This window comes from Rutilus rutilus, assembly GCF_951802725.1.
Source record: "Rutilus rutilus genome assembly, chromosome: 13".
NCBI classification, from domain to species: domain Eukaryota; kingdom Metazoa; phylum Chordata; class Actinopteri; order Cypriniformes; family Leuciscidae; genus Rutilus; species Rutilus rutilus.
The window spans coordinates 28,251,514-28,265,257 of NC_140218.1; the positions used below are offsets into that span (position 1 = coordinate 28,251,514).

The window sequence follows — 13,744 nt, forward strand, 5'->3', positions numbered from 1 at the left end:
ATTTACACTGATTGCTTACATTTGGTTAGTAAATTCCCACGATTTTGACAGGTGGCAAAGCAGGACCGGCGGATTGGACTCTTGCTTGAGTTCTCTCTCTCTTTCGTTGTCTCTCTTGCGTTATCTCTCCTTTTCTGCTCTATTTCTCCTCTCCTCCTGCTGTTAACCTCCATGGAGGAAGGTGCTAGGACCGAAAGGAAGTTACTGCACTCAGTCAAGGCTGATGTTGAGGCCAGTGACAGTGGAAAATAACTGTTTCATAGGTGATTGGCTCTGATGCCCAACAACCTTTCTGCCTTTCTCTTTATAGCAGCAGATTTTAAAGGCAGATGTTCGACTTCCGTTGAATGTGTTTGGGCCTAGAGCGGAAGGTTTTGTTTTATGAACTTCAGCTAATTACTCAAACTAATAACAAGGAACCAAGGTAAGATAATTAAAATTGTGGGAGTGTGTGAAGGTGATGTGTTTTTCTCTTTCAGTTTAGAGTCTGAATGAAAGGAATAGACTAAAGTGGAATAAGACTGGACAACTGGGCGTATAAACGTTGCTCTTCATTTTTATATGCATAGCATATAGAGTATAGCATCATAATTTGGCTGTTTTGGAAGTCAGAAAGTATTCAAAAGGCATTGTTCAGATTTTTATGGCGTATGGACTTTTAGTTGTTTTTAGAACAAAAAAAAAAAAAAACCTCATGAAATCTAATTGTCACAAACCTCTTCCAAACCGCATTCAGAAGTGGTGTGAAATCTTGATTACAATAATTTTTTTCTTTAAATGTTTATTCAATCAAAGCAGTCAGATCAAATTCTAGGTATTTGTCATTTGGATACAAAAGTTTGGGGTCAGTAAGATTTGTAAAAATATATATATATTAATACTTTTATTCAGTAAGGATGTAGATCTGCACAATTCTGGATAAATTGAGAATCACAATTCTTTCTGTTTCAAATTGAGAAACAAAACAGATTGCTAATGAATGTACAAGCATGAGATTTCTGACAGAGATTTCTGACCTTTGCCACTGCTTTGTTGTTTTATTAAGGACATTCCCATAATTGACCTCTGACCTTTCTAGTGTCGTAAGACACCGTGTGACATATTGACAGCGTCTTTTTATCCATAGAGGAGTTTGTGAATCCTCACAGAATCTTCTGTAGGCTGTTTATTGAATGTTTCTTCTTTTATGAATCATTTATTTTCCTCATTCTGGTTTCAGAAAGACATAATCACTTTGTCTTTTCTTTCTTCTGATTTGGCTCATGGTCTTACCTGTCTGACTGTTTTCTGTTTTTGACCACACACTTTCTAGTAATGTGCTGTTGAGAATCCTGTTCAGCAAGTGTTTGCTCTGCCTGGGCTGAATTCCTCTGCTGCTGTAAATGGGGCACTGTGTCTAATTGCTCACACAAACACACTTACTGTAAAAAGGCCACTGACACCATCACACACACATTTTTGAGCAAGTGTGTGTGTGTTTGTGAGTCTATTTATTTATTTAGCCCTTGACACATTCACCTTTGGCTCTTCTGTAAAGTTGCTTTGAAACATTATGTATTTTGAAAAGTATTATACAAATAAACCTAAAAATATATGTTGCTTAAATGAAAATACAACATTCGCTTTTAGGTCAATGCACAAGATGACAAAGTCTTTAAAAAAAATTTTTAAAACGTGCCACATTCTTACAAATATATTTTTTGTTTTCATGCTATTTTAAAACGGATTTAAAAAGTGCATGAAAATCTTTTGAATCTTTTGGCATGAAAAAAACAACAACTACGTATTGCATATGCATTTGTAGGAGTTTCCCTGTCAGACCTAACTTTATGGAAAGTGAGAGTTTAAAGGAATCATGCAACGTGATTTACTAAGGTTTGGTATTTGCTCCATTATTTACCACCCAAAAAAGCATGTCTTAACCAATTTTGTGCTCCACAACTTTCCACTCCCTTTGGTGCTTTTATTAGATTGTGACAGTATCTAATGGACTTGATACTGATGGACATGACAAATGATAACTTCACACTCATTTGAAAGTGACCTATAACATCCTATTTAAATGATCTCATGGATGTGTGTCACACTCTCACACCACATGGACTTGTTATGTTTTGTCAACACCTGCCTTCATCAATCATTTGATGTCACAATGTAATGCGGAGTGAGAATCCATCTGCAGCTTTATTTTGGTCAGAGTCAAACAATTGCTGGGGCGAGACACAGCAGGGGCAATGGAGAAGGCAATACAGAATCGTAAACAGGGATAGGCTCAGGTTGAGGCAGGCAGCAAACACACACAGTTCAAAAGGACAGGCAAGAGGTCTGGGCAGGCGGCTGACAATCACAATCCAATAGACAGGCAATGATCGAGGCGGGCAGCAGAGAATCAAACAACGGGAAACAGTCCAAGATCAAACACAGAATAACAGTCCACAGTAGAAATGCTCAGAATTGACAACCTTAGCAAATCAAGACTTCGCAATGGTGGTGTGTGTGGTGTGCTTAAATAGCGTGTGTGTGTGATGAACTGCAGGTGCGTGCGCAATCAGTCCCAGGTCTGAGGGCCTATTGGAATTGTAGTCTGAATAGCAACGGTCAATATTCTGGTGATCCAGAGGAAGCGGAGAGGAAGCGGAAAGGAAGCCTCACCTGTAACACACGGACACTAATCACATTCAGCGGTGCACTCATCAGTCACCATCATTAACACCTGTACATACAGTACCAGTCAAAAGTTTGGAAACACTACTATTTTTAATGCTTTTGCAAGAAGTCTCTTATGCTCATCAAGCCTGCAGTTAAAAAAAACAAAAAAACAAACAAACAGTAATATTATGAAATATTATTACAATTTAAAATAATGGTTCTCTTTTTTAATATACTTTAAAATGTAATTTATTTTTGTGACGCAAAGCTGAATTTTCATCAGCAAGTACTCCAGTCTTTGGTGTCTTATGATCCTTCAGAAATCATTCTAATATGATGATTTGATACTCAGTTATTATCAATGATGGAAACAGTTGTGCTGTTTAATATATTTTTTTGGAATACTTTTTTCAGGATTCATTGATGAGTAAAACGTTAACAGCATTTATTCATAAAAACAGCATTTATTCAAAATAAAAACATTTCTAACAATATAAATCGTTACCATCACCTTTTATCAATTTAACGCATTCTTGTTGAATTAAAGTACTAATTTCTTAAAAAAAAAAATAGTTATTGTTCCCAAACTTTTGAACGGTAGTGTATATTGTTACAAAAGATTTCTATTCTAAATAAATACAGTTCTTTTTAACTTTTTATTCATCAAATAATCCTGAAAAAAGTATCTCAGGTTATAAAAAAATATTAAGCAGCACAACTGTTTCCAACATTGATCATAAATCAGCATATTAGAATGATTTCTGAAGGATCATAAGACACCAAAGACTGGAGTACTTGCTGATGAAAATTCAGCTTTGCGTCACAAAAATAAATTACATTTTAAAGTATATTAAAAAAGAGAACCATTATTTTAAATTGTAATAATATTTCATAATATTACTGTTTTTTTTTTTTTTGTTTTTTTTTTTTTTTAACTGCAGGCTTGATGAGCATAAGAGACTTCTTTCAAAAGCATTAAAAATAGTAGTGTTTCCAAACTTTTGACTGGTACTGTATGTTCAGTTCTGCTTCAGGTCAGTGTCCGGTATTGTCTATGTTAAGTGTATGTGTGTTGCTCTCCGTTTGCCATTCTGTTGGAACTATTGTAAATAAACCTTTGTCCTTAATCGTATCCGTCTCCCTCATCTGTCTGCCAGCATCCACCCGTGACAATGTGGCTGTTGTAGTTCATGGTCATAGTGGGCCCGTCGTTGCTGCTTGCAGTTCAGTTATTTTCATTGTATACACAATATCATTATTTAAAAAAAAGTTTTCAACTATCTTTTCAAAAGAACATTTAATCCTTGCTGTAATTTCCTGTTTTATATTTGTTTTGACATTAAAACTAAAATGGTTTTCTGCATGTTTCTGCTTGTTATACACCACACTGACTTTAATTTGTCTGGCAAAAGTTTTTCAGTTCTAATGAATATTTTAAAACACCACATCTTCCTCTTTTTTTTTTTTCTTTTTTTTTCTCAAGAATTCCAAAGACACTTTTTCTTCTTTACGATCTCATGATGGTTATACCACTTTGACATTATGCCTCAGAGAAAATATAATTTGTAGTGTTTGGATAAATATGTGACACACCAAAGTCAGCGGTTAAACTTCTGCAACAGGAATCCATTAATAACATGTCTATGCAGTGTAGATTTACAATGTACATGTGCAGACCTGCATATGTGAAAGATTTCAGGGGGTTTCTGCAAAGATTCGTGAATAATGCAACGTATAATGTCTCCTAAGTGTTTCATAGCTAAAAGTAAGCAAAGCATAGCTGTGTACTGTAACACACTCATGTGCTCAGGGCACACCTCAGCGGTGAACGCTGACGGCAAAAACATCTTAAATATTTTAAAAGGGAAGACACACAATCACACTGACGCAAATGGACTTCAATAGGGCTTGCAGGTCATTTGAGGAGAAGAATGAAGGTGTGGGTCACAGAAAACATGAAGTGCTCCACCAAAAAAAACACTACAGATATAAAGATGGAGAGAACAGTGTTTGTGTGTTTTATTAAGGAGGGCCATAATATCTGGATTAAGTGATCTGTTAGCATTCTCATTCATCTCAATTTGCTGTTGGTTTGTCTGGTTCAGGACACACAAGTGCACAGTGTGAAATCTGCAATCTTTGCTCATGGGCAATCAGTTCCAGGTACATTTTTTTGAGCCAGTTACTTGAGCATTCATTGTGCAATCAAGTGCCTTTGCCTTATAGAATGTTTAGCAAAGGTTTTATTATTACACAGCAGTTCATGAAATGAAGGTGAAAGTGTGTTTGCAAGTGTTTTACGCAGTTATGCATTCAACAACATTGCTTATTTAACACACCTTAGAATATTGTTATATTCTGACCACTGAGTGTATTTCCTGACCCCTAGAGTGATGTATGCTATACAAAAGATTTCTTCACATTATGTTACTTTACCTACTGTACAACTCTTTTTATTGAAAGTTGAAAGGAGTGATGCACCGATCATGATTTTTCATGACTGATTCTGAATTATTTATTTATTTTTACAAGCAAATTGGCAGGTTCCAATACCGGTTGCAGATTTTTTTTTTTCTTTAAGCAAATTTAGTTTTGTTTATTTGCTCAATAACAGACCAAACTGGCCTTAATCCAAAAATAAATATATATCTGTAGTCATTTGAATTTAGAGGCAACCACTGCATTTTCATCATGATCCACACAAAGATGCTAGCATTAGCAGTTGTTTTTGATTTCAAGATTTAAAGCAAAAACAGAATGGTCTGACTTTAGGTTTGTTAAATTATGCTGCATAAGACATGCCTGCAAAAAACAAAAACAAAAGCAGATGGACTGAATGAAAATGCAAATTCATTCTCTGACAGTAGGTGGCGCTTATAGGACAGCAGCGGATTCTGGCTGTGCTTATACTACTTTATACAGGAAGTAAGAGGAAAATAAAATGCCATTGAAACTTTTGTGAAGACAGTCAGTTCCCTTCAGAGATACATTCATATACAGCCCCAATTCAATGTATTTCGAGCATCATGTGAGCTTGCTGTGCCTGGTACAGTAGTTGCTCTGTTGGCACGTCTCTGTTCTCTTCTTTGCGTCTGTCTTCAGCGTGTCCGGTCTCTGGCCTGTGTTAATGTCTTGTATACAGACTTCGTTATATTTCCACACAATTGACATTTTGGGAAATGATTGCAAGTCCAAAATAGAGATCGGGCAAAATAAAACTAACATCTGATTTATGGCCGGTTGACCCGTGCAGCTCGAGTAATGTGTTTGGTTACTTTTGTACTTTTTGTCTGTTCCCGCACATGCATGAGTGTACATATCTAAGAGACAACGTTATGAAAGAGAGGATTTTAATTCAGTAGTTTGAAAAATGTTTAGGCAAATTAATTAAACTGACAAGTAAAGTGCATTACTTTTTAATAAAAGTAACTCAAATTTATCATGTGTAACTTTACTAAAAGTAATCCGATAATGTGTTACCCCCAACACTGACAATAACGATAAAGAACCGTACAAGACATTGCAGGAAAATGTAGCTTAATAATACAAGACAATATGGATTTTTACATAAAGAAACATGCCAGTATAACATATCTTATAATAGAACCACAAAGATGCAACCCTTCAGGCAAGTGACGTTCCACACCAGGAAACACTCACGATTACCCTATTTATACATGGAGCGGTACAGCTCTTGGGGTCGTCCAGGCAGAACAGACCAGGCTTGACCCAGGAATTCAACTTCCGAAACTTCCAAGTTTTAGGAAATAGGGGTTTTATTAGTCTTTGTTTGGTATACACAAAGTGCAGAGGTCTTTTCTCTTTCCTCCTCCAGTCTTGTTCTGGAATTGAAGTGCACAGCAGGTAGCTGGAACTCGGCATTCAAAAGCTCTTCACCCGTTACACTCTATTTGCTCAACAGCAGGAGTGTGTGGGGGTGTGTGCGTGTCTGTACTGGGACGTGTGCGTGTGTGTACAGACCATATTTCCTGGAAGCTTGTGTGTGTTTGTTTCAGTACACTGCACTCTAGTCATATCGTGATGATGACAAGGTGCTGTCCCTAGTTTGTGAAGAGGAAATTAATTGATGTATTGAGAAGTACAGTTTTGACTCCGTTAAGTTTTTATGTAAAAAATAATTATTGTTTTATATGATAATAATAATAATAATAAATGTTTCATTCATTAACTGTCATTTTTGTCATTGTCATTTTTACCTTGATGATATATCTAAAAAGATAGCTAACATATACTGTATTTCAGTAGAGCTTTTTAGCAAATATTTAGTCTCCACCAGTGCAGTTCATACAACATAAATAAACGAACGAACATTCGTAAGATGTACTGTAAAGCATATAAGCATATGCATCACGGCACTGCGTATGCGCGCAAGGTATTTTTGTACCCTTCAACTGGTTCTTATTGATTTGATTAATTCATGTCTACACCACACCTTCCAACAAAATCTAAATTTAGTTCGAATAATGCTCAATTAAATCTATTGAGGTGTTTGCATGGGTTTTCAGTCTGATTGAGCCATCAGTTCGATTACTAATGAATTTTTTGGTTGCATGTAAACGTAGCTACAGTATTTGACATGGTAAATTCTTGGTAACAAGTAATTGCATTGCATTTTGTTAGATAGGGGGTATCAGTGGGTGTTTGAAGATTCTTGATGTTTAATATTTCTTAATGTTACATTTTAAGCTCTTTAGATTACCGTATTCATTTGAGTTCTTTAAAACACCACATAGATGGTTTTCTAAAGAACTGGAGAATAATAAGTTCTTTGTTGAAACTAAAAAAGTTCTCCATTGACATCATACTGGTAAAGCCCTTTTGGTCCTAATTGGAACATTTATTTGTAAGTGTGTGTTTGAATTCTGTGTCTTTCTCTGTTTCTTTAGTGCTCTCTTTGAACAGCAGCATGGTTGTCATTAGCAGGTCAACATAAATGTTTTCAGAATGGAACATCAGTCAGGGCTTGGCTTTACACACACACACACACACACACACACACACACACACACACACACAGGAGCTCATACAGAAGGTCTGTTCCTTGTTTGTTGAAATATTCCATGCTTACCACAGGTACGCAGGCATATGAAGTTCTCCAGTGCTTCACTCACACACACACACACACATACATACATACACACGCACACACACTCACACTCCGGCCATGTGGAAAGCTCAGTTGGGCTCAGGGCTATTGGGTGCTTCCTCTTCATTTGCATCTCGTATAGTTTCCACTGGATTGTCCTTTGCTGAGTCAGTAGCTTTTTCGTTATGCATGCATACTTGCATATAGCAAGTGCTTGTCTTTGCATGTGTATTTCGGTACGTAGCTCAGTCTGGCAGTGAGAGAACACTTTTGCCTTAGCAGGAAACACACATGGGGGACATAGAGGTTAAGTCCCAAGTTAGTACGCAGGTTATTAGGGCAAAATAAACCCAGAGAGACCAGATAGATTTTTTTTGTCATACTGAAGGAGTTTTCATCATTTTGTTTTGTTTTGTTACAAATACAGTTTACTTGTACTACTCGTCTCATGAAGCATTGTGTAGAAGTGCACATTTACTGCTGCTCTGCGAATTATCACAGACAAAATCCATTCATTTCAATTGGAATCCATCTGGAATTTCATGTGAGGGCGAAAGATTTTCTCATGCTGATTCTGCAAGGGGTTCAATTTGGTCATGCGGATTCACTTTGTTGAGCAACAGAAAGCGGCTTGGTTTGAAAGTGATTCGCTACATTATTGACAGTAGACAGTGCCACAGTGGACCTTTTTGCGAGCGCAATTTTGCTGAAATGTGACTGCAACTTAATGAAATGGGAAAAGTGACAATATACAATATAAAGTTTAATATAGCGTAGAACATAGCAATATATTTGAAGTTTATTGTAAAATATTAAAATATATGCAAATATATAAGTAATTGAACGTCTAGGGAGTCTCAATTGCATCATCTGCAATGCTTCATGGGAGTTTCAATCAGAATTCGCTGTTACAATGTAAATGCGATTTCTGATTGGCAGAACTTTTTTTAGCATTGTTTTTGAAAAAATAAACTTGAAATGTATCTCTGTTTTATAAATTATACAGTGTCATTAGACAGAAATATTTGCATAATGCCGCAGTCGTCCAATCACAGTCAAGTATTATGGAAAGCAAAAATAGTGATAACATAGTCAAATGCTTCAACAGAAGCCATTCTTTATCATGTCAAAACATCTTTGAATATTTAATCTTGAGAGATTCAAGCTTTCTCTCTCTCTTTTTCTTTTTCTTTTTTCCTCCCGTCATGGCTTTAAGCCACCTTGTGAAGTCCGTCTGAGCTCTCTCTCATTTCACACATCACTGCGTTCACTCGTTTCCCTGCTTATCTACCCACTTCTTTACAGGCCCTCTATTCTGGCCTTTTCTCTTAACATGCCTACAATTTAGTTCCACCAGTAAAACTATCTCACAAGTAGATAAGCCTGACCTAATACAGCTTTCTGAAGAGCTGAGGCAATTTAAGTCATTTTGTTTAATTCTGCTTGATCAGTTAGGTCTCCACTTCATTTGCTTTCTCCAATTTTCTCCAAATTTGTGTGAAAGGCTAATTGTGTTGGTCATGAGGTCTGAATGACAGAGAGAAAGTTAATTTAACAATGGGAGAGCTCTACAAAATTGGGCCAGAAGAGAAGCTCATGTTCGTGTGTGTGGGTTTACTTAGTTATCTTTTTTTGTTTTAAAATATACGCTGATTAAACTGCCAATAAGAAAGGTGGTTTACACGTCCAACTGCAAATGGCTAGTTACGTAATCACTTTCTCTCTTTTTTCCCCTTAATGTTTTCTGTCACCTAAATCTGTCTCTTAAACCTTTCTGCATTTTTAAAATGTAGACTTATCTGATGCAGTTAATCACTTATATGAACATGGCTTGCATGTTAAATGTTATTTAGGAGAAAGGTTTTATGTTTTGCACATCGTCAGTTACAACAGAAAATAATTTAACAGAGAAAACAGGCAAAATCAAATACACACTGAAGCGTTGGTTCACCCAAAAATTGTAATTATGTCATTAATTACTCACCTTCATGTCATTGCAAACCTGTAAGACTTTCATTCATCTTCGGAACACAACTGTCCCTCCATTGACAGTCCACGCAACAAACTTTTTTTTTTTAGTTTATAAAGAGATTGTAAAACTCAACCAAATGAATTGAGCAGTTTAGTCAAATTTTTTCTGAAGAGACACGATCGCTTTATATGATGAGCAGATTTAATTTAGGCTTTTTTCACATATAAACATTCATCAACTCGCACATCAGTTGTGGTAAACAGAAGGTCAAGCATGGTCTTCCACATGAACCAAGGAGGTTCATTCTTGTGTTACGCAGCACTTTTGAGCTTCAACAAGAACCAGTGAGGTTTGTTCTCGCGCGTCAATTAATACTTGCAAGGATGCATTGAATTCATCAAAAGTGACAGCTGAGTAATTAATAATGTTACAAAAGATTTATATTTCAAATAAATGCTGTACTTTTAAACTTTCTATTAATCATAGAATCCTGACAAAAGTAAGCCAGTTTCCACAGAAATATGAAGCAGCACAACTGTTTTCAACATTGATAATAATCAGAAATGTTTCTTGAGCATCACATCATCATATTAGAATGATTTCTGAACTGAAGGATCATGTGACACTGAAGACTGGAGTAACGATGCTGAGAATTCAGCTTTGATCACAGGAATAAACTACATTTTAAATTGTAATAATAAACATAAAAAATTCTTACCAAGTCTAAACTTTCGAATGGTAATGTAAGTATTTTGTGATTTGGAGAACTGGTGGTGAATTCATTTGAATTGGTGAGGTTTTATCTATAAATTGTATATTTTCATACAAGTCAGATTGTAAGAATCCATACAAAATCACCAGCTTGTGCAATTCTTAGGAATTCTTATGAGATTGGGTTGTTAAAATCAGATTTCTCTGATTTTGATTTGCAGATTTGAGCAAATATCTTGATACAATTGGGATCTCTGCTGAAACTCCAGAGCAGACACTCAAAATGTAGTTTTTTTTTTTTTACTAATCACAATAAAAATGAGTTTACCTCCATTTACGCTCCATTTATTCTCATTGCTATCTAGTACAAGATTATCTAGTAAAAGCTATGTTAAATCTGATCTGATTTCTTTCCCAACGGGCAGTTCTGCCTTATTTTTCTCTTGTTAACATTGCACTGCATTGACCATTTCATAGAAGGACCATTATTTTTAGATTATGCAACTAGACTTAAGCATTTTTAATCATCAATTCCCACATGGGCGAGAGAGAGAGAGAGAGAGAGAGAGCACCAGAGTTGACTTGCATCCACCAGAACTAAATATTTAACTGAATGGTACGTTTGACTCATGGGCTGCAAAATGAATTCAGTAATTCCCAGTGAAGGCTGTATTTGACAGTATGCAGACCTGAGCCTAGACTTGTGCTGTCTTGCCAAATCCAGGTGAACCAAAGGACATAATAAATGTGTAAAGATAAAAACTTTGCAGTGATTGCACTCACCCTTCCTCTGCTCTGAAATGGCCTTTATATAAAGAAAGAGAATTGAAAATGAATGTGATGTAGAGGGCGGAAGAGAGAGAGAGAGAGGGAGGGAGAGAGGGAGATATTTCATCCTCTGCTGGGACTAGTAAATATAAACTGATGCAGCTGTCAAATATTAGCGATATCTGATATGTTGCAGCTTTAAGTGACTGCCATAATCACGTTTAAAAGAACGCCTCACGCAGAGGCTTGTGTGTATGTACACTTGTTTAGTTATGTAGGATTGTTGACGTGTGAGAACGACAGAAAAAGCAGAGCCTAGGGACAAATCTAAATCGAGTGATGGTGTGTCTGTCAAGTTGCTAGTCTACTTGTTAATGATTGTCGTCGGGATGTGAGCCTCCTCATTTCACCTTCCCGAGAGATGCTATCATGTACGCGAATGCGCCGTGAACCGATTTTCCAACCAATTCTCTACAGTCAAATCAATTTCACGCTCTCGGACAAGTTCTGCTAGCATTAAGTGAGTTTAATGGTGCTCTTGTTGTGTTTATTACCAGCGTACAATGAAAAGGCAGTAGGTTTAATTCTCGCACGCTAAAGACTGTGGAAAACAGATAAAACGCAAGAGCGTGAGATGAAAGTGAGCTCGTAATAAAAGAAACAAAATGAATGCGCGAGGGTAAAAAGGGAGGCTTAATGACTGTGTTTGACTGACAGGGATTAGTGCTGTAAGAACACGCGGTGTGATTTGGGTAATTACAGTGCTTTCCCGCTGAGACTGACTGTTACCTTGACACCGCGGCAGTGCTCTAAAGGACTCCTTCAGGAGCTGCGAGGTTGACTTGACACTCCAATAAAAATGGCTCGGAGGAACACCGATCCAGTATCACCCCTCGCCTTGTTAACATCATCAAATAAAACAAGTGCTTGAGGAAAAGTTACAAAAAGTGCATCTGATCTTCCTCTCCCTGCACAAACGTCACTCAAAACTCATGCCACGGGGCGCATTTTGGGGCGAGAACAGAATTCTTGAAATGAAAACATTTCATGTCTTTAAAACAGGGTTCCTCAAACTCGGTCCTGAAGGGCCGCTGTCCTGCACAGTTTAGCTCCAACCCTGATCAAACACACCTAGCTGTGAGTTTCTAGTGATCCTGAAGACATTGATTAGCTTGCTCAGGTGTGTTTGATCAGTGTTGGAGCTAAACTATGCAGGACAGCGGCCCTCCAGGAACCCTGCTTTAAAATGAACATTTTGAAAACAGCTGTATTTACTAGATTTTCCCATTTTCTGTGGAGCTTGTCCACACAAACCGTGCTGCCGAGATGCCTTGGTGTTGCCAGATGCTAAGATGTTCTGAGTGGTTTTAGTGTGATAGACCAATAAAGGGATATTTCAGCCAAAAATAAAAGTGCTGCCTTCAGTTATGCACCATAAGACTCACAGTACGTCCAACTTTAAAACGCAAATAAAGATGTTTTTAATGAAATTTCTGTCCCTTCACTGAGAGTCCATTCCACCAATTAAGACATCGTAAAAGACATGATTGTGTTATATGTTGAACAGATTTAATTTAGCCTTTTATTGAGGTATAAAAAATACTGCATGTGAGTTGATCAATGCGCATACATCACTTCAAATATGGAAATATTTCTTCAGAAAATTTGGACTAAACCTCTCAATTCATATGGATTAGTTTTACAATCTCTTTATGAACTTTTTGAAGAGTAAAATGGTAGTTGCATAGACTGTCTATGAAGGAACAGAAATTTCTTAGATTTCATCAAAAAGATGAAAGATGAACGAAAGTCTTACAGGTTTGGAACAACAAGAGGATGAGTAAATGATGACAGAATTTTCATTTTTGGGTGAACTATCCCTTTAAAGTGAAGCGATTTGAATAAATTGAGAGAAATGTTTTAAATCACTCTCATTTGGGGAGAGAAATGTAACAAACAAGGTGAAAATCACCAGTTCAGTCACTTAGAATAGAAACAGCACACTGATTTGAAGTATGATCCATGTCTGTAGAATTAACCGTGTGATTTGAGTTACACACCAAAGTTTAATATTTTGTTCAAATCTCTAACCCTAATTAGCAGTAATAATAGTGATGGTACCTTAGCAAACACTGCTAATTACTGTTCCTGGGGCTCTGAGATTTGAAACGTGCAAATGTTTGCTTTTCTGAACAATGCTTGCTAAGTTTATCCTCCATAAATGAGTAAATATTAGTCATGTTTGTCAAAAAGATTGCATTAACCCTTTAGAACCTTAAGCTAAAATAGGTGTTTTTCACATATTTAGATTTTATGACTGCAAAATTCTTAAACAATGTGCCATCTTCATGTGCAAGGTTTCATCTTTTTCAGAAATAAATTAGCTTTCAACAAATTACAGTTATTGACCATTACTGTGTGTGGTGAGTTTGTAAATAGAATTTAAATAGACAAAAATAAAAAAAACGAGAATAAATTTACTGATTTTTATTAAGAAAAAAACACTTTAAAGTTGAAAAATGAAATATAATACACAT

The 13,744-nt window shown here is 36.4% G+C and overlaps 1 protein-coding gene across 4 annotated transcripts in view; it reads left to right on the top strand.

The window, feature by feature from the left end:
• The window catches only part of sulf2b (sulfatase 2b), a 145,111-nt gene that overhangs the window by 5,416 nt on the left and 125,951 nt on the right, over positions 1-13,744 (top strand). Inside the window, exon 1 of one of the 4 annotated variants that reach the window (XM_084428942.1) lies at positions 316-424. The exons of the other annotated variants lie outside the window; for them this stretch is intronic. The gene's annotated coding sequence lies outside the window, so the exon portion shown is untranslated. Of the gene's footprint in view, positions 1-315; positions 425-13,744 lie in introns of those variants that run through there. 4 annotated transcript variants of the gene reach the window in all.